At 38.4% G+C, this 27,251-nt stretch overlaps 1 pseudogene across 1 annotated transcript; it reads right to left on the reverse strand.

Moving 5' to 3' along the window:
• Window positions 1-22,093: 22,093 nt before the first annotated feature.
• LOC100999011 lies at window positions 22,094-22,627 on the reverse strand (annotated as a pseudogene). The gene has a single exon (XR_635850.3). The product of XR_635850.3 is annotated as a 60S ribosomal protein L21 pseudogene (transcript).
• Between the last annotated feature and the right edge of the window lie 4,624 nt (window positions 22,628-27,251).

Here is a 27,251-nt window from a genome sequence, read left to right on the forward strand (position 1 = left end):
GGAAATCTGGAATTTTCTCTCTTGATGCTATTAGAATTTTAATTACAAACTGTATTTTGCAGAATGTCTAGGCCTATAAAAACATTTTTACAATAGCTTTTCAGGAAAAAACTAAACATGTTATTAGGAAAATTAATCTTTATTTTGTTGGTGAACAGTGACCTATATACTATTTTTCTTGAATGAATAAATTAGGAGGCCCATGGAAATTTCATTGGCTATGAATTACCTTTATCTTCCTCAATAATTTGGCCAAAAATCTTGGAAAATTCAATTTTTTAGTTGCTTTATGTCTTCTTGTTTGGTTTAGAAAAAGAAAAAGAATAACAAAAGAATGAGAAAATGAAGGAATGTAGGAAGCCAGTCAGGGTTAGGTAAACTATCCCTTCAAAGTGCCACTGGAGGGCCTGGGAAAGTTTCTGTTCATCTTCGGCTAGATCCTGATATCTATAAGACCTTCTTTGTTCCACCACCCTCCATATCTGTGTCTTATCTACCTCTTCACATCCCACGTAGAATCACTGATTTTGTTCTACCAGCTTTCTACTTTTTTTCTTCCCCATGGCTCTGTTGAATCAAATGACTCTCCCAGTACCTGCACACTTGCACTTGGCCTAGAGACTCACATTCTGCTTAATTTCTTTCCAAATGGGATAGCTGTTTATTCATTTTTTTGTTGTTCATTTTTTTCCTTCACTGAAAATTTCTCATCTACCCACTATGAGCCAAGCATTGTGTAGGTGTTCTACATCCCACGGTGGACAAAACAAACATGGACTTCACTATTACAGAATGTATGATACAGTAAAGAAGACTTTTAAGTAAAATAACACATAAACAATTATATAGATAGTAGTACCTTCTATGAAGGGAAAGAACAGAGAGCCAAAGAAAAGTTGGAAAAGGTAGAGTAACAGAGGAAGCTTAATATATGTTGAAAGATTAGTGAGGATCTATCAGAGGGGGTCACAAGCTAAAACCTGAATAATTAGAAAGGCCCAGCCGTGCTGTGAGTTAGCCAAAGTGAAGGTCTGCACAGGAACCTTCAATGAGCCGAGAGTTCGGTGCTTTGGGGAACTGAAATAAAGTCAGTGGCTAGAGCAGCAAAATAAATAAGAGTTCAAATTGAAGTTCTAGAGTCCAGCCGGGGCTATACCCCCTACAGTCTTGTAGACAGAAGTTAGGAGTATAAAATTATGTGAAGTATAATAGTAAGCCACAGAATAATTTTGTACAAGCAAGTGATATTATCCAATTAATATTTAAAGACTATTCATAACGTAGAGCATATGCTTTGAGGGTATCTTCTTTATCTATGAACACAAAATTTAGTAAGTATAAAAAATTCTACCGACCTGGAAGATTTCTCTTCCCTGACTGCTCTCAGGAACAACCATGCCCCAGGTTGTGATACTGGTGCCAGCATACCATGTTGAATCATCTCAAATGAATCTGTTTTTCTCTCCACTGTCATTTGGAAACTGCTTTTGAGGCCACAATAGTATTTTGAGAGAGAAGGAGCAGTGTGGCAAAAATAGGCACTGTGGGATTATTAGCCACCTTGTGCCAACACGACACGCTTGAGTCATGTTCCATGAATTCAACTTCTGAAGGAGTTGAAGGAGCACCCATGGGAACACTTGGCTTCCTGGCTCAGTCAATCAGATGAATCTGAATGCATGATGGACACAGCTTGGATAGCATGGTCACCTTGCGTTTAGTCTCTATGAAGTCCCAGTAACAAGCCAGGGTCTGTCTCCTTTAAAATACAATTACTTGCTGAGAAAATATGGCTTTGCTCCAAACCTCTATAGAGCTTGCCACATGCTCAAAACAACAAACATAGTTTCCACAGATACTGTATCAGTTAGGTAAGACCATTGCTATAGTAAATAACTCCCAATTCTCACTAGTTTAACACAATAAAAATTCATTGTTTAATGTCCCATTGCAATGTGGGTTATTTGAGGGCAGTGAGAAAAGAAGACTCTGCTCTAAACTCCTTTTGCCTCTCACTCCACCACATCCTCAGAGACCTCCCCATTCCAACAGCAGTTAGGGAAAGGGGTTTTGGGAATTTTAGTGGGCTAGACCCAAAAGCAATATACATCATTTCTGTTAACTCCACTGGCTGGAACTCAGTCATTTGACTGCACCTAAATTGGAGGGAAGACTGGAATATGTAGTCTAGATGTGTGACCAGGAAGAAGGGAATGTGGATGAGCACTAGCAGTCATTTGGCAAATATTTGAGCTCATTAGATCCAGTGGATCATAAAGGAATTGGTGACAACATCTTATTAGATTCTAATTACATTATTCTTTTTAAACAACTCTGAGCTTTATCAAGTCAAAAAACATTGTATCAATATTCTATATTCATGATAAGCAATGGCTGCATATTGCTGATCAGACCACACATAGAACAACATCCTTCCCTAGGCCCAGTGTCCTATTAGCACAAAAAGAACTTTACACCAAAGCTCCACTCCAAACCTTTAGACGTGTCGGTGCCCCCATCTCCCTCCTCTTTGCCATTTTTGGCTTCTATCCAACATACAAGTACTATTGTAATCCACTCTCTCCCAAACTTGGATTCAAACCCTGCTTCATCAAACTCATCTTCCCGTTGGTCTAGCACAATGCAGGTCTGACATCTATGCCAGAAGAGTGGGAAGTTAATTGGGTAGGAGAAGCCTCAGACCATAGTGAGGTTCTGAAAAAGTCTTGTAGGGTTAATAAAAGCCCTTAAGCAAAGAATGACCATGAGAGGACTCCCATGTCTGGTAGAACTGGTCTGGATCTAGTTCTCTCATCCTGCTTAGTTATTGGTTGTGAGCAGCTAGAGGCAAGAGTGATCTTGCTGTGAATGTCTCGATAGATCCCAAAGTTCTGGTAGCCAGAGGCTGCTAGATGACTCTGTTTCCCATAGCAATTCTCTTGAAAAGAGAGATGAGAGACACAATCCCATGGCTACCACATGGGTCCTCTCAAATTCTAGTATCTCTTCTGTTTTGTCTATAGTAAGAGTCAATATAAATCTCTGATTCTTCCTTACACCTACCTCATATTTATTATGTTACATCTAAACTTCTGCTGATACTATTCATAATATTAGCTAAGACCAAATTACCAAAGTTTTCTTACCTGGAATTCTGTCTATGGTAGGCCAATGAAGCACATCTCCACAAGGACCAGATCAGTCTTTTGGAAGAGAATAAATGCCTTGATTGCTAATTGCCTTCATTCTATAGTGAGGCAAGAATACAGCTGATACTCAATGCTCTACAGAAATCAGAAGTGTAACTAAAGGGGCCAAATGGGTCAAATGGGAGCATCTAAACTTTTAAGGATCCCGTTCTTCTTGCCTAGTTGAAGTTCAGTCTAAGATGCAAGAGAATACCTTCAAAACCATATGTAGATCCCAAACTACTACCTTGAATTTTAAAAACATTCAAATCCCAAGCATGGCTGCTTCTTCCTTCTTGTCCTATCCTACCACCCATTTCCAATTGCTCAGGCTAGAAACCTAGGAATCACTCAAGACTATACCCTTTCAATCCTCCCCTACCCTCAAGCAATCACCAAATCAAAAGTATTCCATCTTTCACATCTCTTCTATCTACCCTCCTCTCAAGCTCTCATCACAATTCACTTGGATTAGTACAGAAGTCTTCTCTCCATTCTTGCCTCCAGGATGGGCACTTTTCCATTACTGTACTGCCACAGTTATATTTTCTAATTGACAATCTGGTAATATAATTGTGATAAATCCTTCGATGACTCCCTGCAGGTTTTAGGATCAAGTTCTAACAGTAGGTGAGTACCCAAAGCACTTTTATTGGTCCATTCTCATGCTGCTGGTAAAAAAAAATACCCAAGACTGGGTAATTTATTTTAAAAAGAGGTTTAATTGATTCACAGATCTGAATGGCTGGGGAGGCCTCAGGAAACTTACAATCATGGTGGAAGGTACCTCTTCACAGGGTGGCAGGAGAGAGCATGAGTACCAAGCTAAGGAGGAAACCCCTTGTAGAACCATCAGATCTTCTGAGAAATCATGCATTATCATGAGAGCAGCATGGGGGAAACTGTCCCCATGATCCAATTATCTTCACCAGGTCCCACCCTTGACATGTGGGGATTATTACAATTCAAGGTGAGATTTGGATGGGGACACAGAGCTGAACCATATCAGCACTAAAGGTCTAGATCTGCTGAAATCCCTAATCTGGTCTCTTCCTGCTCTCTCTTAAGTCCCTCATTCCAGGCATACTAAATGCTTCAGTCCCTCAAATGACAAGATGGTTCTTATCTCCATTCCGCTGTATAGGCTGAGTCCTTGGACAGGACACCTTTCCACCCCACTACTGCTGTGCTGTCTCACTCTTCTCTCAATCTCAGATCAAGTCTCATCTCCTCCAAGAAGTCTGGATACTTCTTTCCTCCAATAATACCTAACTATCACCATACTTACCCAGCCAATGGTACAAAAAAGCTTAAAGATCTGTCTGCAAGCATGCTTAACTCTTGTGAAGTTTTCTTGCTTTATTCATTCCTGTCACATTATTTACAAAAAAGAGTCAGGGAAATACTGGGTTAAATAGATATTTAAATGAGATTTTTTCTTTGAGTTGTCACCTTCTAATGAAATTGTCAGTGGTAGACCTTCCAAAATTTCTCAAGTTATCAAGCACATAACATGAAGATGCTCGGAGAAATAGAAATGGATCAAATTGATTATTTTAACCAGGGAAAGAAGCCAAAATATTTATTATAGCCCAGTTGTTTGTAAAAGAAAAAATATACAAATTCAGTAATACTTCAGCAACTCCTAACAGTCTCTTGACATTTGAAATGGCTCCATCTTAACTTGAACGTACAGTTTTAATTGACTTCCACTATCAACAGAAACAGAAGCTACAAAGAAGTGAACATTTTCAGTGCAGCAGAAGCAGAATGTACATGCCTTGAGTTTTGTATTCATTACAACTTCTCCTTCACAAAAGCTACTTTGCAGATTACAATATCTAATCTTAAGTTATCTTATTGGCTTTTTTAAATCACCTAGTGAAGTGTACATCATTATTGCTGTCTCATAGATGAAAAAACCAAGACCAGAGAAATAAGACATGCACAAAGTAAAATCCCCATTAAGTGTAAAGTTCATGCCTGTCTCCTCCATTTTTCTATTGGTCACAATCCTATATATAATTCTCTGTCACTCATTAAATTTTCCTAAAACACACAGCTAATTTAGTAGAAGGAGCAATCCAATTAGATTCCTAATTACTAAAAACAATAGATTTCAGTGGTTAACAGCAGAAACTCTGCAGAGAGCTGAGGCTGAAAGCCCAGTTTGGCCACTCACTACCTATATGACCTGGACCTAAACCCCTCAGTGCCTCAGTTTCCTTATCTGCAAAGCAGAGGTCCATAGTACCTTCTTCAGAAAGTTATTTTGATTATTGAACAAGTTGATAAACATGAAAGAGACTTAGAATGAAACCTATATTATAGTAAATGTCAACTACTATGTAACATTAAAAAATTGATGATTCTATAGAAATAAGGACCTGTGAGATTAAGTTGCATTACACAAAAAAATTATACTTCAGAGTACAATTTGTTTTCAGCTAAACAATGCCACTGAATTTAACTGTACATTCCAAACTAATCAGACCTTATTTAATTATGTTTAAATATGGATACAAAATGGGATAACTGAAATATACCATTTTAAATATGATTGACATCTACTAGTTTTATAAACATAAGGACTTTTTTAAATCTTTGTTTATATTTTGAGAAAGTATCTTTTCTCTTTTCCTAGCTAAATCAGTAGGCCGTACTCATTTCAAATATTTAAGAATTTGTAAGGAAAGCAAAAATGCAAATATTCCATTTATGGAAATAAATGTTGATGGACATAAGTAATAATTGTCATAATTTAAGTTTAGATTTGATGAACATTATAAACATAAAAATGTTCTGCATAATTGTTCTTCCCTTTTTATCCCCTATGTGTAAGTGTATGCTAATAAGCTCTGTGTGAAGATTAATATTCCATTGCATTAAATATAATTTTATGGTGTTATACTAATTTAGAAAGATGTCTTAAGACAAATGTAACATTATTATAAAATAATGTAAAACATTGTTATCATAAAAAGTAGGAATTACTATTATTAGTGCTTCCATACAATAAAACACTTCTATTGTAAACTTAAAACTCAAATGATTACATTTTCCTAAAGTATTAAGCACGAATAAGCAGATTTTGAAGTTTCATTTAATTTTATCATGTCTACAACATTGAGTAAATAATAAGGATTAAGAAAAATGAACCAAGATCCTGGATCTTGGCATGGACAAGTCTGAGTTCCTTCTGGGGGAATGGGAAGAAGGTGATGGGAAAAAGGTGAAGGCAGCTGAGAAAGGAGTCAAGAGGTCAGAAGGAGTGAAGGGAGCAAACAAATATCTGTTTCAAAAGAATATATGAGTTGTCCTAACTGTACAAATATTTCTACCAAGCAACCGTTTAATTCCCATGAAGTCATGGCCAAAACACCCAGGAGGCAGAACAAAGAAAAGTGAGAGATATTAATCAAGACATTCCGCCACCAGTAATGGGGGAACAGCAGCATTTCAACCATGGGAGGACCAACCATCAAGAAGAGACATCCTGGAAATGCTTACACAACATTTAGGCTATTTAACTGGCCAGTCAGTAAACACATTGCTTCACCATAGTGATCCAAATAAATGATTCCCATTGAAAACATTTCTCCCTGACTCTCTGGTTCTAATAATCTGACTTTGGTTATTGGAGACTCAGCTGAGCTAGACATGAAAAGCAGTCATATAATTGTGAGAAGAAAATTTAAGATTAGCATGCAGGATAATGGCATAACGACCTTTCTCATGAACCAAGAAAACACTACACATTTTTGACTTGCTCTTTTTCATCTCAGTTGCTGTAAGAAAAGCCATTTCCTTTTACTTAATACGTTCTTTCCACATTGTCTTGCTGAAAAATCCTCCTTATTCTTTACAGCATGGCTCAAATATCACTCTCTGACAAAAGCCTTCTCTGAATTTTGCAGGCAGAGTTAAGCAAATCCTTCCTTGTGCCTCGTTCACATTTTTGTTAAGACATTTGTTATATCACTGTAATTATTTCCAGGTTAGTCTGTCTAGTAGGTGATGGGCACTGGTTGAATAGATGAATGAATGAGTAAATGAATAAATGGGATGTGTTTCAGAAGGGGAAATTACTGCTTTTGCCTCATGTAACTCCCAAAATAGCTCCTCATAATCTTGGATTTCTAAAGCTTTGGGTTTTTCTCTTTTTTTAATTAAAGAATTGGAGACAACAGGTGGTTTCAGTTTAACTAACCTAAAATTCACTTTTCTGAGTCCACATATTCATCTTTTTTTCTTGGTGGTACCAATAGTGTGCTTTGGATCAGTGACCCTTTCCTGTAAGAAAGAAAGGTCATTCTGATTTTTATTAAGTCCTGGCAATTGCCTCTTTAGCTCTCTTTGTTGTTCTGCTTACTAGAGTCTTGTGAATAGCAAATGTCATGTTCTGGAATAAAAGCTTCACAGAGCCGCCCCATCCTGCTTGAAATGTTGAACAACTCTTAATTTGATTTACTGGAAAGAAAGAAATGCTGCTCAAATGCACTTCCTCCTGTGCTAAATCTAGTTAAATATGAGGAAAGGAACAAGTGTTTGCCACACAAAAAGCTCAAATTATACTGAAAAAAAAATCAAATTTATGAATATTTTAACTCACGAAAAAAACAAATTAAACCTTTTTCTCCTACTTCATAGGCAACACAGAAAGAAGTATGGTGGTCAAAAGAATAGACACAATGTCTTTCCTCTTTCTTAATGAGGAATTTTTAAAATAAGAGGCCTTTTATATGGGATCATTTAATTATATACCCATGGAAGCATAATGATTTTTTAAGTGCACTCTCTCTTATTCATTAGAATCATAAGGTTGCCTTTTTGCATTCAAGCTAACTTAAATATCTTCTTTTTTTTTCTTAAGTCCCATTCCAAAATAAAATTGTAATGTACAGATAGTGTGCACTACACAATGACAAAATGAAGTTTGAGCACAGTTACTGATTATTTTTATTGAATTGCAATTTGTTCATAGATTCCCAGTGTAAGAGTAGAGACAATAAGAAGTCGTTGGTATTGGACCTACTTTTCTGGCAATAGATTAAGTTAAAAGAATTATCTAGAAATGATGCCTGAGAACACTCATTTATTCATTAAACAATCATTTGCTGTATTTCTACTATGTGACAGATACACAGTAAACACACAGAACATGGGTGCTAAGGACCCAACAGGGAACCATCAGACAAAACTGGAAACAGTATTTGTTGTAGAAATTATAATCCACTGGTAAGAAACAGAAAATTCAAGATCAAAAAATAAATTGTATGTTCATGTATGTGATGTTAGATGGCAATAACTTGACATGTACCCAGGAGAAAAGTAACACGAAAACAGAATAAAAAGGGCTGGATTCCTTATCCTATTTTAAACAGTGTTATTCAAATTATTTATATCTTAAGAATGGGCATGAACAGATATAGTTGGATTAAAAAAATATGAGGAGAAAAAGTCAGTTGTCATTCATTTGCTTTAGTCATTTGAAATCTAGGCTTGAAATTTGAATCATGGAAAAAATGAAGAGTAGATATTAGTGATGATTCCCAAGAATGATCCTCAAGTGTCACTTAGAGTAGACAAGAGATTCAGTGACATCTCTCAAGCCTAACTTCAGTAGCACTAAGCCAAATTTGATTAGGTCCTGAAAGTGTGCAACCAGAGATAGCTATCCTTTTAAACAGGGATCTTTTTTCTTCAGAGCATGATGTCAGGTCAACAATACAACAGAATGTATCCACTGAGGAAGAAAAAAAAAGAAATCAGGATAATTATCTCTCAAAAGCAAAGTAAAACAGTAAGTCAACTAAAATATATTTGCAGCCAGGCGCGGTGGCTCATGCCTGTAATCCCAGCACCTTGGGAGGCTGAGGCAGGTGGATCACCTAGGTTCAGGAGTTCAAGATCAGTCTGGCAAACATAGTAAAACCCTATCTCTACTAAAAATACAAAAATTAGCCAGGCGTGGTGGCTCGTGCCTGTAATCCCAGCTACTCAGGAGGCTGAGGCACGAGAATCACTCAAACCTGGGAGGCAGAGGCTGCCAGTGAGCCAAGATCACACCACTGCACTCCAGCCTGGGCAACAGAGTGAGACTCTGTCTCAATAAAAATAAAATATAAAATATACTTGCAAACTTTCATTAGTAGAGTGACACAACTAATGGGCTTTCTTGCTATAAGCAATACTAACTAGATGGAATTTTCAAAGTTAAAGGTATAGCACTTCTCTACCTTAAAGCAACCTTTTAAATCACAACACTCAAGTCTATTTTTCAAAAGAAGATACAAGATGAGTGGGATGAAGTAATATGCTTAAGATTACACATGCAGTAAACTGCAGGGAAAAATCTATTTTGAACTTCAATTCATTTATGTATTGAATTTATTCAAGTATTTATTGAATATCTACTGCATACTGAGTCCTGGACTGTGCTGTGAAGTGAAGATACAACTGAAAGCAAGGATGTCGGGTCTCTGCCCACACAGAAGTTTGCTTCTACTAAGATGATACAGAAAGTGACAGAGAAAATACATAAGTAAGATAATTTCAGATATTGACAGAAAACAAGAACATAATAGAGAACAATGTCAGGGGACAACCTTAGAAAGTACTAGAAATGCCTCTTTGAGGAAATGGCATTTGAAGTGAACTGTGAATGACAGAAAAGACCCTAGGAAGTAAACACTTACGGGCAAGTAATTCTAGTAGGGTTCTTCAAAGAAGAGAGATTGTAACCTGTAACTTCTCAAAGCAATATTTAGAAGACTAATTTTCTAATTATCTACTTTATTGCCAGGATTTCAGAAGAAAACAAGTCTGTGATTTAAGTGATTCTGATTCAAAATGATCCAAAAAGTTTTTTTAAAAAGAGAGAAAAAAGTCAAATGCCAAAAATTTTAAGCTCACCTGTCTCCTAGTAACCTTTATACCCAAAATAATATTTCTAGATCCTATTTTTAGAAATAGGCATGAAAGAATTAATATGCCTATAATCACTGCATCAACATTTCCTAAAAAGGAAACATAAAGAATAGGGGGAAAAAAATAAAATAAAAAGCTTAGAGGTTAGCAGATCTGGAGTCTTTGGTATCCGGACATGATTTATGTCACAAACAAAAGCAGTAAGCTTGGACCTCAATATAGAAGTGGAAGCTGGGAGAACTCGGAGCTTTGTAACTTCCCCAATAAATCACAATTACCAAAACATCAATGATAAATAGCTAGAATCTCAGAGTATTTAATAGCTTTTGCCATTCATTGGCTTGTTGATCATTTGGTTCTTTTCCTCAAAAACTGGTGTTGGGTAGGTCAACCCCAACACATTAATGCTTAATTGTGAACCCTTGGAGACACCAGTTATAAAATTTAAAAGGAATTCGCTATTATAAACAAGACTGGAGCACTGGGGAAAATTCTCTTGCATGAATCTATCCTACATTTTAGGAGAGGAAAAAGACTCTAAGATAGCTTTAGATTAAAAAAAGAGATGTTTAAAAACTCAAAAAAGAACTTAAAAGAAAGAAAGAAAGGAACATTGCTGGTTTTCATTTTTCAATGAGAATGTCTCCAAAAGAGCAATTAAGTAAGTTATTGGTGTGTTAAAAAAAAAAAAAAAAAAAAAAAAAAAAAAAACCTCAAAAGAACAGGCAAAACATTAGAGTTATCAATAAATCCAACAGAAAATGTTCTCACATAGACATAAATTTTTCTAAAATTTTAATATTTTCTTCTCATAGAATGACTGCAATAACATTTACATGGTTTCTTCTAGTATCATTATGAAGCAGCATTGGTATCCCCATTTCTGAGATGGTAACAACTGAGACATTAAGGTTATTGAGGACAAAAATAAAATGAGAAAATGCCGGAATCAGAATTAAATATCTTTGTTTTTAACATTTTCTTTATATCTACTTAACTAACGCTATTTCTTTTCCACTGCTAAAATATATTGGTTGACCATAACTTTAGCATTGGCTTGACATAGTAACACTTGAATATAAATCTATACACCAATAGGATTTCCAGTTCTTCCTAAAGTTGAACCCAACACTTAGAGTCAATGCTGTTTCCATAACTCATGCAAATCAATCCTTCAGTCATCATGAATGGGATTCCATTCATAGCAAGAGCCTGCTCACCATCACTCCAAAATCCATTTCCCTTTTGTCCCCAATGATTTCAATAAGAATTACAGGCAGGAGAAAGGTTTTTAATGAACCATGAATTGGTATTGTAAGCTGCTGTGATTTTATGTAAAAAATGTGTCAGACAAAACTCGTCCTGAGCAGAGCAGCAAAGTATATATAAATGTTTCTTCTTATCACCACCATCTTTGTCTATTCTTTCTGGTTTGTTTTGTTGAGTTTGGTTAAGTTGGTGAGTTGATTTGTTGACGGCTTTAAACTCAAACATTAAAGAAAACACAAGTAGGAAGAGCCCTCTCACAAAGTTATTATCATGTGAAATTTACTTCACGTTTTACGTACAAAACATTTGTTCATCCCGCCAGGTTCGTTCCTGAATTTGAACTACACTGCTAAATGTAGCAAGAAACAGACAGAGTTCCATGCAGACCCAAAAGTGGGTGGATTACAATTTATTTCAATTCTCCAAGAATTATCCATTCTAAACTCACCTCACACATTTGATTTTATGAATTGAAGTTTTAACTTAAAAATTAAACACAAATTATTGATAATGCATACTTGAAACCAGTAAAAACAAAATGTTTCCTTCTATTATATATAAGATGACTGCTCACCTGATCACCTATCCTTTCCAAGACACATAATCTAATTTACCGGCACATAAAATCCCCAAGTAAGATACTCTTTTTAAAATATATGTCTTTGATTTTTTTCCATAGGTAATATACCAACTCAAAGGTGTAAGTGAATGTCTTCCTTCCAACCCTTTTTTCTTCTTGCCTAGTTTTCCATTGCCACCATGATTACCACTAACCAAGCAACCATGAGCCACCATTATAGATTTGTATGGATCTTTCTAGAAGTTCTGAGGTATACATATACATACTGCAAACTGTGCCCTTTTAATTTACATAATTGCTAGCATATGAGTACAAGTACCCCAGGGCTCTGTATTTCTTTTGTTCTATTCTGTAGGATCATTCTCTGCATACACATGAAGAGCTTACTCATTTTTTTAATAAGGGCTTAAGGCAACTCATCCTGAGGGCTGCCTCTTGTTTTAACAAGAACCAAATGAAAACACCTGAGTTATTTCATTTATAAAGTCCTGCTTCCTGCTTCTACACTGGGTTCTTACAATTTTCCCCAGCCACGTGGTGAAGTCCCAGCCCCACCTTTGCCTTCTCCCTCATATTCCAGCTGCCATTTTGGGTCTTGGCTATTGTCTGTGCATGCTTTTTCATACTGCCGGTTTTAGTCTGTTCTCACACTGCTATAAAGAAATACCTGAGACTGGGTAATTTACAAAGAAAAGAGGTTTAATTGGCTCACAGTTCCACAGGTTGTACAGGAAGCATGGCTGGGGAGGCCTCAGGAAACTTACAATCATGATGGAGGGTGAAGAGAAGGAGGCAGGTCTTCATATGGCCAGAGCAGGAGGAAGAGGGAGGGCAGGGAGGTGCCACCCACTTTCAAACAACCAAATCTCATGAGCATTCACTATCACTAGAGCAGCACCAAGGGGGAACTCCAACCCCATGATCCAATCACCTCCCACCAGGCCCCACCTCCAATGCTGAAGATTACAATTTCACATGAGAGTTGGGCAGGGACAGGACCCAAGCCATATCACTGCCTAAGTACTCAGCTCTCAGGCCTTCTGATTTCTGCCTGAATTTGACCCCTATTAACTATGAATGCTCTTTTTTTTATTGAATTGTAATAACCAATTTGTTCTCTAATTTATTTAATTTAATCACAGTTCATTAATATGTTATAGTGCTTTTAAGAAGATCCGTTTTTTTTTAATTACACTTTAAGTTCTGGGGTACGTGTGCAGAACGTGCAGGTTTGTTGCAAGGGTATACACATGCCATGGTGGTTTGCTGCACTCATCAAGCCATCATCTACATTAGGTATTTCTCCTAATGCTCTCCCTCCCTTAGTCCTCCACCCCCCAACAGGCTCTGGTGCGTGATGTTCCCCTCCCTGTGTCCATGTGTTCTCGTTGTTCAACTCCCACTTATGAGTGAGAACATGTGGTGTTTGGTTTTGAATTACATGACCCACTAGTAATCACTGATCCAGACTTTTTCCTATCTTTCTAAACTATTCATTTGGAATACCAACTACCCTTCAGCACTTCTTATCTCAGTTGTTGATTCCAGGTAAAATGCCAGGGTACACATGTGTATCTTTTTTCTTGTGGGCCCAGATTATCAGGTTACTTCTTTCCTTTTTTTTTTTTAAGTACTATTGTTGACTTTAAGTGGAGTCTTTTCTCTCACATACTTAAGTTTGGCTTTAAACAATTCCCAGAGCCAAGTCCCTCTGCTAAACTATGAAAATACTGCTAGGAGGGTTTATTAGTTAAGGTCTCCAAAGAAATGGAATATATATATACACACACACACACACATATTGTTTCTCTGGTGTGTGTGCATGTGCATGTGTGTGTGTGTGTGTATATATATATATGGTTCTTGTTGTCTTAACAAGAACCCATTGAAAACACCTATGTGTATATATATTATATATAATATATATTTAATTTATATATAACATATATATTATATATAACTTTTATATAATATATATTATATATTATATATACACACACACATACATATACATATGGAGAGATAGATTATAAGGAATTGGCTCACACAAGCATAGAGACTGAGAAGTCCCTGAATTTGCTGTGTGCAAGCAAAAGGCCTAGAAAAGCCAGTGGTGTAACTCCAGTTTGACTCCAAAGGCTTGAGATCCAGGGCACCAAAGGTGAAGATCCGAGTTCAAGGGTAGGAGACCAACACCTGAGTTCATACAGACAGACAGGAAGGGAGTGCGTCTTCCCTTCCTCCTCTTTTTGTTCTATTTAGGCCCTTTATCCTCTCACCCTAAGGAGTGCAGTCTACCTTACTAAATCTACCAATTCAAATTTTCAATGTTAACCACATCTGGAACACCCCACAGACATACCCAGAAATAACACTTAACCTGGATGCCCTGTGGCCTAGTCAGGTTGACACACAAAATTAACCATCACAGGAATCAATTTCTGTGACCAGCCCCTTTCAAAAGTTTTGCTATATACTTCTTGAAAAAGCTTTCAGCATCTCTTAGACAGTTTACAACATCATCTGAAACACAGCAAGGATGCTTAAAAAGCAGCCATTTACTACAGGGCCCTAGGTCCACCTGCCTCATGAATAATTCTACACTCCTGTTACTTATTTTCTAGGAAAAGATAAAAGGTGGTATTCATCCTTCCCTTTTTCCTCACACTGTAATATTACTTGTCAATTAACTTAATGCTCTGCTTACCCTTGAGGTAGCTTCAGGGTACTAGCAGACGTATTTTGTTTAAAGGGTACACTAAAACTATGAAAAAAAAGAAGTCATCTTAGCCTCTTCATTGCCTCTCTTAGTTAATGGCAGCACCATGCTCCCAGACACAGAAAACTAGAAACTAATATTCATCTTCAGTGTCTCTACATCTCTCACTTCAACATTAAATCAGAATTCTCAATGCCTTTGAGATCAAAGACAGTGTTCAGTCCCACGGACACTGACCTAGCTCAAATTCCCTCTACCTCTAATATTTAACCTCCTTAACCCATCTTCCAGGTAGGCCTCTGGAAAAACAAACAGCTACTTTCCCCCATATCTTCTTATTCTTCTATAAGGAGGGACACACATTTAATGAGTCAGACTCCAAGCATGTGCCTGGCCTACACATGCATGGTTATTGTGGATTAATCATCACATCCACAGGTGTGGCTCTTTTCTTCTTTCTTTCTTTCTTTCTCCTTTTATGGCCAAGGAGTAGCAAAGTGGCCCAAGCCTTTCTCCACATGGAGGAGTCATCCAGTTGTCTTGCTCTTTCATGTATATTTAAGCCATTAGACTCAAAAGTTATTGTCCTTGAGGCAAGTTGGAGCACAGCATCCAAGTTACAGTCTAGGCTTAGGAATAGCAAGAAGGTATCTTGGGCTTCTTGTCTACATGCCATGTTGCAAGCCCATCTTAACACAGTTACTGGCATCGTGGAGTTGTGGATAAAAAGTCCAACCAATAAAAAAAAAAAAAAAACCATTATTTTGCTTTTCTTTGCATTTGACCCCAAGCATGAACATTTCCCTTAGCAACGTTTTGAGATGAGTGGTTATGATCTTATGAAGATTAGTATACCAGACTACCAGTCCTAACAGTCCTCAAAATCATAAAAGACATGATCCTATTGTTCATATTCAATCACACCAGATTCTTTTGTGAACCATCTGATGTCCTGCTTGCCTCCATTGGGTACCACATGGCACTTAAACTTATAGGATGTCATTCAAGACCATCCAATATCCAGGTTGAAATCTATCTTTACAATTTTTTTATACACTGACCCTGAACCCATGAATCTACCACCATGAACTTCTTAAATGGATCCTTCTTATGCCTCCATGTGTATCTTATGTTGTTTCTGCTTCCAGGGAGCTTTCCCTAAATCTTGACTTTCACTCACCATATTCAACTCTTCCATATTTATTCTCTGAGTATCTTGTGTGTAGCAGCCACTGAGCCAGGTTTCATGGAAGTTTAAGGCATATAAGATATTCAGGCCAGGTGCAGTGGCTCCCGCCTGTAATCCCAGCACTTTGGGAGGCCAAGGTGGGTGAATCAAGATGTTATGAGATCGAGACCATCCTGGCTAACACGGTGAAACACCGTCTCTACTAAAAATACAAAAAATTAGCCAGGTATGGTGGCAGGTGCCTGTAGTCCCAGCTACTGGGGAAGCTGAGGCAGAAGAATGGTGTGAACCCAGGAGGCAGAGGTTGCAGTGAGCCAAGACCGCACCACTGCACTCCAGCCTGGGTGATAGAGCAAGACTCTGTCTCAAAAAAAAAGATATTCAAAATCACACAAAATGTGTGTATTTCCCAATTTTCTTACTGAATGATAGGTCTCTTGGGGAAAGATACTAGTTTTATTCATCCCTGTATTCTCCATTGCCTTGAAAAGAGGCATATATACAGATGATTTTTATATAATTAGTTAAATACCATATTGTCACATGGGAAAGTCAGGCTTGGAGTCTAGAATTGATGGCAAATTTATAATATTAAGTAACATTTTTACTCTACTTATTTTGTTCCAAACACAGTCTGTTCCAAACACCTTGCATGCATTTCCCTCTCGACATCCCTATATGATAGGGAATATTATTATTTCCATCTATACAGATGAGGAAACTGAAACCAATAGAGGTTAAACAACTTGCCCAAGGTGACACAATGGGCACGTGGAAAGCCAGACCATCCATGTTTATAGTGGAGAGATGGGCAGGAGCTTTCTATTTCACAGGATGATTTGTGGAAGTCTGACTATTTATCTTGCCATTTTTAGAAGAGTAGAGATCCAGGGACATACCAGACCAACCAGTCACAATGTTAGAAAGAAGAGCACCCCTGAAAAAGATGATGAGAGAATCAAAATTACTGTACAGTACAAAGGGCCCTTAAATTGAGATTCCAAAGACTTTAGGTTCTGGCCTGGCTTTGCCACTTACGAAGTGGGTAATTTTGGATAAGTCACCCCATGATCCTCATTTTTCTCATCTGGAAATGGGATAATAATGATGGCTTTGTATGATCATGAAGAAGATCAAATAAGAAGCTAAACAGGAAAGGATTTGACATTAACAGATCATTGCAGGAATTAAAGAAACCACTGTTGCTTCACCGTCTTATGGCAGGACTCACCCTGGCTGGTAGGGTTAATAGACAGCGAGTTTGTTGAGAGGTCCTAGTGAGGAAGCTATAATGACAGAAGTTTAGTGCAAGGAGGCCTCGAGTTGCTTCTACAGTCTGTGGGGATTCCGCTTTTGCTACAAAGGAGAGGGTGAACAATTTAACTCCAGTAGTTTTGAGTCGAAAGTCTTTTTCTCTCCATTTTAAGTACCGATCAAGAATTTATTCCAGTAAATAAAGTGATTTTCACCTAAGTTTAAAATCCAAGTTGATATTTTGTTCTTTTTTTAACTTGCAAGACTTGGGAATCACAGGCCAGAACTGACAACATGCGATGTTCTAAGTAAGAATCTTCCTAAGGGACACAGAAACCTCCCTAGCAACTTCTTCCAGTTCTTTATATTGACACTGAATCGCTCTAGCTGCAGCCCTTGTTCCTGTGGCTTGTTTTAGGAGGGAACAGCTGGTCTGCAATCTCCATATAATATCCATTCATAGATGTATTAAATCGTCATGCATATTATCTGTGTTACGTATTCTGAAAGTAGCAGGCTCTTAGCATTACCAGCAGTCATTTTTCAGTCCTGTGCAAAATATACCTCTGGGAGTTCTTAGCAGATGTTTGGTAAAAATTATTGAAAGAAACAAGAAAAAAGGCTTCCCCCTGTTTTGAATCCACACTGAGTCTATCATTCAAAAACAGCCATAAGGCATCTCAAAGTCTCTAAAAATTAGAAAAGACACTCTTTTGTGAGTATCCTTGTCCAGGAAAATGACACGCCATAATTAAATTCCAAACAAATATGCCATTTTTTACACAGGAGAACATATTCATATTGTGGCAGTTATGTCTTACGCATGTTAAAATACTGTTTATAAAAACCAAAGATTTTGTACGTTTTTGCCTCTAAAGTAACAAGCATGATCAGATTTTTATGCAACAACCCAAATCAGGAAGCAAAGAAAGAATAAACAGAAAGAGACGAAGAGAAGAAAGAACAAAAGGAAGAAGAGAGAGGTAAAGAAACAGAGAGAGGAAGGAAAGGAAAAACTAGTTTTTCTTATTGCTGTGGTTTAAATGTGTCTCCTCCAAAATTTAGGAGTTGTCAATGTGACAGTTTTAAGAAGTGGGACATTTAAGAGGTGATTAGGCTTTGAGGGATCCTCACTTATGAATGGGATTAAAGCCCTTATAAAAGAGGCTTTATGCAGCATTTGGTTAGCTTGCCTTTCTGCCTTCTACCGTATGAGGATGCAGCAATAAGGTGCTATCTTGCAAGTTCACCAGACAACTGAACTTGCCAGCATCCAGATCTTGGACTTCTCAGCCTCCAGAACTGTAAGAAAATAAATTTCTGGCCAGGTGCAGTGGCTCACACCTGTAATTCCAACAGTTTGGAGTGCCAAGGTGGGCAGACCAGTTGAGGTCAGGAGTTTGAGACCAGCCTGGCCAACATGGTGAAACCCCGTCTCTACTAAAAATACAAAAATTAGCCAGGCATGGCATCTCACCCCTATGATTCCAGCTGCTTGGAAGGCTGAGGCAGGAGAATTGCTTGAACTCAGGAGGTGGAGGTTGCAGTGAGCCGAGATCGTGCCATTGCACTCCACCTGGGCGACAGAGCAAGACTCCATCTCAAAAAGAAGAAAGTAAATTTCTGTTCTTTATAAATTATCCAGTCAGTGGTATTTTGTTGTAGCAGCACTAAGACACTTTATTCATAGAAAACATATGGCGACTTTTCAGCATTTTATTTGTTTTCTTCATTTCCTGAATCATGTTCGGTAATAACCTATGCTAGGAGAAAACTTAAGAATAATGAATCAAAATGAAAGGGTTATATAGAACCAGATGAAGAAAAACATTTCCTTAAAGAAATACTAATCCCTGCATCCTTGCACTGCATTCATCATTGCATGGATTCTGTTCCTAATAACGAGTAATTTCTTTTCTAATTTGGTTGACACAGACACCACGAGCTTGCTATTGATTTTCCGGAAGTGGATATTTTCTCCTTCCACCCAGTACTGTTCAAATTCTTTACTCATAAACATCCCCCTGGGTGTAAGTCAAAAATTCCTACCATAGCAGTTAAGAAAGACTATGGGCCCTATAATTCTGTGCTTTAAATTCTATGCTCTAAGCCCTCTCCTTGGGCTGCGAGTTTAACATGTTTGCTGTTTCTGAGAAGAGAAGTAAGTTTCTAAATTATGCATTGTCATAAGCATTTTAGTAAATAATCATCAAGAAATAAGAAAAGATATCAATTTACATTTGTACCCTACAAAAGAAGAGATTGAACTTTAATAATATATTCACAAAACATACATGCCAAAAAAAAAACCAAAAAAACAAAAAAAAACAACCCAAGACTGGAACTTTGTAAGTAGGACAAAAGATAGTGGGTACCTAATGGAAATGAACCTCACATATGTTCCTCATTGCATGGTACCATATGCATACAGAGTGTTTTCCTCCTCACCACATAGAGTCACAAATGCTATCACCAAAGACAATTCTCCTTTATATAAGAGTACTTCTATTGTTATTTAATAATTTTAAGTAAGACATTGCCACTGTGAACAATTTTAGAAGTACAGAGGCCGGGCGCGGTGGCTCAAGCCTGTAATCCCAGCACTTTGGGAGGCCGAGATGGGTGGATCACGAGGTCAGGAGATCGAGACCATCCTGGCTAACACGGTGAAACCCCGTCTCTACTAAAAAATACAAAAAACTAGCCGGGCGAGGTGGCAGGCGCCTGTAATCCCAGCTACTCGGGAGGCTGAGGCAGGAGAATGGCGTGAACCCAGGAGGCGGAGCTTGCAGTGAGCTGAGATCTGGCCAATGCACTCCAGCCTGGGTGACAGAGCGAGACTGCGTCTCAAAAAAAAAAATAAAAAATAAAATAGAAGTACAGAAATTGTAAAGAAAAAATTAAAACTCCTCTTAACTCTGCTAAACATTGATCACATGTTAGTGCATTGTCCTCCTAAATTTTATTTCATTATATATATTTTTTGCCTTTAACAACAGAAATTTATTGTCTCACAGTTCAGGAAGTTAGAAGTCTGAAATCAAGGTATTGTCATGGTTGGTTCCTCCTAGAATTTCTTGTGACACTTATAAAGCTTATTCCTTTCTTACAAAATTCAGATGATTCTGTAAATGTAGTATTTTTCATTTAATATAGTAAGTACCTTCCAGGTAGTGTGATGAATTTCAAAAATTTGAATTGAGGCATATTATTCCATAGTATAGTCATGAATTGTTTGTTCAACCCTCTCTCTATAGCTACACATTTGGGTTGTTTCTAATTTTCCAGTATTATACATAAATATTCTATGGGCATCCTAGTACGTAAATCTTGGCCTCATCTCTGATGTTGTCCTTAGTAATTTCATAGTCAGAGATTTATCCTAAGTCAAGAGGAAAACACATCTTTTCAGGCTCTTGTCTCAAATTATCAATTAGCCTTTTGAAAGACTGGGTCAATTTAGTCCCACCAGCTGAGAGAAGAGCAAGCATTTTCGGTGCCCATGGAAACCACTGTTTTAGTTATCCTTGGCAATGTAAGAGTCATAACACGGTACATCATTGTGAGTTCTACGTTCATTTCCTTCACATTTCCATGATTGAACACTACGATTTCTATTGCTCAAATATTCACTTCTAGTGATAAAATCAAACTGTTCTCACCTGAAATCTACTTGGCACCTTCCTTACTCATCTCAGGGACATATGGAAAAAGAAAAGGTTGGCATACATGAATCCTGGATTTGGTTTGCTTTTTTTTTTTTTTTTTTTTTTTTTGGGTAACTCTTTCATTCATAATACCAGCTTCATTCATGAAATCTAATTAACCAGGAATTTAGATATTTACTTACAGGTGTTGACTACAGTGAATCATTGAAGCATGTGAGCATTATAAATAGATTCTTGTGGATACTAAGGAAGACATTTATAAATTTCAAAATATAAAAGGAAACATAAGTCAGTAAGCCATGCAGACAATACTATAAATTCCCCTCACCATGGCCGGTGTGGTCAATGTTGACTTTCAAGAGTCTAACATCAATGTTTACATTGTAAATTATACATTTATTATTTTGTGTGTCAGTTATAGTGAATAATTTCATTAATAAGAACAACAATAAAAACAATTAGAATCTTCCACACAGAGAATAGTGCATTAGATTCTAGGGTCAAAAAAAAAAAAAAGGACAAAAGACATTGATGTTGCTTTAATATCATTTTGAAGGGCAAGGACATATTCACTACAATAGAGTGCTAAATGGAATGAGACTGTATTTTTGAAATATTATACTAACTGATATTTTGTGGGTATTTCTGAGTATGGAACTTCCCACCCTTATCCACACGGATATGGTCTAAAACCCCCAGAGGGTGCCTGACACCATGTATAGTACCAAACTTTATATATACTGTTTTTTCCTATATATGCATACCCATAATAAAGTTTAATTTATACACCAGGCATAGTACTCTTGCACTATGGGACCATTATTATGTAAAATAGGGGTTCATTGAACACAAGCACTGTGGATGCCAGGACAGTAGATCCAATAACCCAGATGGCTACTAACTCATTGGCAGGCTTGGAGCATCTATGGCATGCAGGTTCCAGACAAAGGCAGGATTCACGCCCTGGGCAGGACACAGGAGGATGACACCAGATCAGAACAGTGGGCAATTTGAAACTTATCAATTTTTTTTTTAATTTTTTTGGAATTTTTCATTTAATATTTTCAGGCCACGTCTGACCATGAGTAACTAAAACCATGGAAAACCAAACCGCAGATACCGGGTTCTTCCTCCACTTTTCACCCTTTGCCCAATCCCACCAGCCTGAGTCATTGCCTCAGGGCAGGGCTGCAGCCAGACCTCAAGCACAAAGACTGAAGGCCACCAGCCTCTTTTCTATGTTATTTTATTTTATTTTTTTTTTCAGCCCAGAGGTTTTTTTTTTTTTTTTTTTTTTTAAACACCTATTATGCCATGAATTCATAGGGAATAGGTTCCAGCAGCTCAGGCTCCTTCCCATTGGTTCTCACAAAGTGTGCTTCTCTGGGTGGAGCAGGCTGGCGCTTCAGTTGAACCCAGGTACCTTTCTCTTTGGCTTCTTTCTTTTTCTGATCATTTTCCTTCACGCGTTTCAGGAAGCTCTCTCGGCTCTTAGAGTGCTTAATGTGCTCAATACGCACATTAATTCTCTTGGCAAGAATCTTGCCCTTAACTTGTTTGTTTACAACAATGCCAACAGCATGCTGGGTAACGTTGTAGACTCTCCCAGTTTTGCCATGGTAACACTTGTGTGGCATTCCTTTTTGAACAGTACCCATTCCCTTGATGTCTACGATATCACCTTTCTTATAGATTCGCATATACGTGGCCAAAGGAACAACTCCATGTTTTCTAAAAGGCCTAGAGAACATATATCGGGTGCCTCTCCTCTTTCCCTTTGTGTTCGTCATTTTGGCGAATTACTGGAAGATGGCGGTTCCGGCCGAAAGGACCTCTTTTCTATTTTAAAAGCCTATACTCTGACAGGAGTAGAGAGGTTTCTGATTTTATTGAATCTGAGGGTTTGAGAAGTGAATTCTACCAAAACCTCACTCTGGACATGGGGAAAGAAGGGAACAAAAAATAAATGATCAGAAGAGAGAAGTAGGTGATGCTCATCACAGGGGCCCATCAGTCTCCCAAGAAGAGCCTAAGACAGTAGAAAAACAAGAGCTGAAGCAGGCAGCAAAATCAGAGACAGAGAGAGAGAAGGGGGATGGCCACATGGTAAACCCAGGCATCCCAGGTGAAAGATTGCTGTACACGTTCTGGTGCTCTGGCACTGCACAGAAGTAACAGAACAATTCTCATGTGCCCAAGAGGGACCTCCTCAAAACCTAAGGGGCCATGCAGGTGGGAACAAGGGCATTTTCACAGTTTCACAGGGGGGATGGTTACTAAGAACCAGAGAGTAGGATGGACATCTGTTTATAGGTGACGTTGTGGACTTGAAGGCTTTATTCGTCCTTTGCTGAAAGCACTTTGGCATATCTTAGGTCAGATTCTGCAGCAAACAGACTCTGAGAAGGAGACTGGGACAGGGGCCCTATTGGAAAGAACATCCCCCCAATAGAGAAGTGAGGGAAGCTGAACTGGACAGAGAGAAGCTGAATTGAACTGTGATACAATTACAATGGAGGCCTCAGCCAATTGAGGCAAGGAGGCCAGGCCTAGGAGAAATTCCATCATCCACTCTTTGGGTCTGAGCTGCCTCTGGGGATAAGAAGGGGCATAACCTTGGCCAAGGTGGTAGCCAGCAGCCAAACCCCTCAGTAGCTTAGAGAATGAGTGAATCTATCTCCTTTATGATTGTGAAAAAGTAGAATGGTATTCACTCTAGCCCACCCCTTCTGCAACTTAGATCCACTTATTTCTTAGAGTAAATTTATGCCATTTGGGGAAAACTTCTCCAGGATTCTGGATGGTTTTGTTCCTTGGCAAAGCATGGACAAAGCAGCTTAGTGAAAGTGAGAGAAACAATAAATCCCATCCCTGCAGCTGGTCTCAAGGCTGCAATGAACACTCCTGCTTCCCCTCCTCTACTACTCATTCTAGATTCCCCTCACCCTTGGTTGGTAACTTCGATAGTCTAGAAGGCTTGCCTGGAAGAGTGATACTAATGCTCTTACCTGAGAGATCTGAGAGTCTAGTCACCTTGCCATTCCCAGGCCACACTTTATGCATTTGTCCATTTCACACCAAATTGCACAAGAGAGTACCAAGAGTTACTCAAACACTTGCGCGGCAAACATATTTCTCTCTAGCCCTATATTATAATAATGACCCTACTTCCTCTTGGTGATCGGGATCAATAACCTCTGCCGTCTTTTCCGTATCTTCTAGTTTCTTGAACAAGTTCTACGGCAACCATAGCTTAAAGTTCAATGATACTCTCAATGTGGCTCCTGGTGAAAACATTTTCTCTCTGGGAATCAGGACTTTGAGACATACACATTCTAACGTCATCAGAAAGAGACGGACACAAATTCCCATGGTGGGTACTACCTATGATGGTTAGTGAGGCCATCTCTAAAACTATCTCCTGGTTCCCAGGCCCATGTATTCTACGTAATGGGGTAAAGCGCATGTATTGGTTATTGATTTAGTGTATACACCACATTCTGGAGAATGGGGACCCATTCTATATTCGTCACATAGCTGTAGGTGATATGACCAGGAGCTTCCACAGTCATGGGCCCACTGCTGTACCTCTTTTGCTGTTAAGTGCATTACTTAGTCTGAAACAAAGTTATGCAGAATCCTTTGTCAGTGGATGAAACATTCTTTAAGCCCTCAGAGAGCAGTACTAGGAAAGGCAACTTACTCCCAGGATATTTTGTGAACCCTGGCAAGATGAATTGCTACTCCTTACAGGGTAGAAGTTCAATGTAATCAACTTGCCACCAAGCGGCAGGTTGATCTCCTTGAAAGATTTGCTGATTCAGAAGCTCATCACTGGTCTCTGCAATGAGATCAGCCTTAATGAGTGGGAGCTCAGGGCCCAGGGCCCAGGTATAGCCTCCATCCTTACTTCACTGCTATAACATTCATGAGTCCATTGTGCCAGCACTAGGTGGCTGACGACAGAGTTGGCTGAAGTTGGTTGGGTTACTCTATCTACTTAGGCCCTCTTTCATTATTGATGCTGTTAAGATGAACACAGAGATCCACACACTGATCAATCCCCAAGGCCCATCCATGAACCTACTTGACCTTGATGTTCTAGTCTGTTTCCTTCCAGGTCCCTGGCAAATGAGACATGTCATTCTGCTCATAAAGCCATTACTTATAATTTGACCTATGTCTCCTTATCACTGGGAGAATCTACCCTCACCACTGGTTTTCAGAACCTTCCCAAGTGGGGCCATCATAAAGCACAGTTCACTTTCAACTCGTACCCACAAACCAAGCTGACTGTCTGTAAACCAAGCATGGTTTAGAGATAGCATCAGCTGTCATAAGGGACCCCCCAGGAAACCAGTAGTGTGAGGTGAAGGAGAGGCAGTAGTTAAACCCCATAGGCAAAAGGGGAACGAATCATGGTAACCTTACTTTCAGCTTACTTACACCATTTGTCTCTTCTCATATATATATACACACACACACACACACACACACATATATATATATATATATATATATATATATATATATATATATATATAGATAGAGAGAGAGAGAGAGAGAGAGAGACACATTTTTTTTTTCAGATGGAGTCTCACTCTGTCACCCAGGCTGGAGTACAGTGGCATGATCTTGGCTCACAGCAATCTCCATCTCCCAGATTCCAGCGATTCTCTTGCCACAGTGTCCCAAGTAGCTGGGATTATAGGCACATGCCATCATGCCCAGCTAATTTTTGTATTTTTAGTAGAGACAGGGTTTCATCATGTTGGCCAGGCTGGTCTCGAACTCCTGACCTCAAATGATCCACCCACCTTGTCGTCTTCTTCTCATATATAATCTAATAGATTCAGCTGTCTCTTATTTTCAATCAATGAAATTGACCTATCCATGAAGAGGCAGATATAAACAAATAAGACGAGAAGACCCCATGGAGCTTTAATAGCACTACCATATGATGATGCCCTGCTGCTGGATCCATCCTATCTTATGACTTGGTTGTTCTGAAATAAGGCACAAAGTCACATAGTGTCTCCACTTGAGTTTAGTAGCATGACAACCCTAGAGGCAGCCAAAAGGGCACACTCTTCTGCTGCAGATGCTGTGACCTAGTTCCAGGCTCCCTGGGTCTTTATCAAAATTCTCCTATTGGGTTTTGCAATACACTCTACGGCATGTCTTTTTCCCTGTGGTGCCACATGATCTGCTGACCCAAGTGACAGATTGCTTTCATGGCAACCTGGACTCACTGCGGGACCTTTTCCCACTCCAGGCCCCACTCAAAGTTGTCAGTCTTCCACGTCACCCAGTAAGTGGATGGAAACAGCATATCCGAATGTGGCATATGCTAGTATCAGAAGATACCTATTAAGAATTGTGCTCTGTCTTAATGATAAGAGATGCAAGCTAACTAGCCCTAAGAAAAGACAGTAAATGTATACTTTTTTTTTTTTCTTTTGAGAGTCTTGCTCCGTCACCCAAGCTAGAGTGCAGTGGTACAATCTCGGCTCACTGCAACCTCTGTCTCCCAAGTTCAAGCAATTCTTGTGTCTCAGCCTTCTGAGTAACTGGGATTACAGCCATGTGCCAGCATGCCTGGCTGATTTTTGTATTTTTAGTAGAGATGGGTTTCGCTGTGTTGGCCAGGCTGGTTTTGAACTCCTGACCTCAAGAGATCTGCCCACCTTGGCCTCCCAAAGTGCTGGGATTACAGGCATGAGCCACTGCATCCCACCAATGCATATAATTTTTTGTCTCAAATGAATGCAAATTGCTTCTGATCCTACTTTTCAATAAGGATGGGGGGAATACCTATTCACCAGATTAATAGTTTCATATTATGTATGAAGGCTGTGTTAATCTACTCTAGTAGACTGACTGCTCTGATCTAGCAATTGTAATTGGGTTTGTTTCTTGGTATCAGGCTGCCTCAGTTGAAACCCAAACTTTCTCACTAAATACTTAAGGTAAGTTATTTCACCTTTCTGGGACAATTTCTACATGCATCAAATGGAGATTATTATAGTATCTTAATTATATAGTCTTTGTGATTATTAAAATTACAAAATTTACACAAAGTGTTAGTGCTGCACCTGGTACACAGTGATCACTAAGTAATCAACCTACATACATTTGTTTCACTACCATAGGGTTAAAAGGTAGTTTGATTTATTAAAATTCATCAAACATAGAATTTTCTGTTACATAAAGCACTTGAAATGAAGTAAATCTGAAATACATTTAACTCAGAGTACAATCATGCAGAAATATAAGATAGGGTTAATTTTGATCATACCAACACTGCCACTGATCACAAATTATTAATGTAATTTACAAATCACATACACAATTATCAAAGTAGAACACTTGCTCAGTTACTCACTGGTCTAAATTTTATGCCACTTGAAATAATTATGCTATCAAGAATTTAATAATCATGCATATGGGACAG

Source organism: Papio anubis, chromosome 10 (genome assembly GCF_008728515.1).
Source record: "Papio anubis isolate 15944 chromosome 10, Panubis1.0, whole genome shotgun sequence".
Classification (NCBI taxonomy): domain Eukaryota; kingdom Metazoa; phylum Chordata; class Mammalia; order Primates; family Cercopithecidae; genus Papio; species Papio anubis.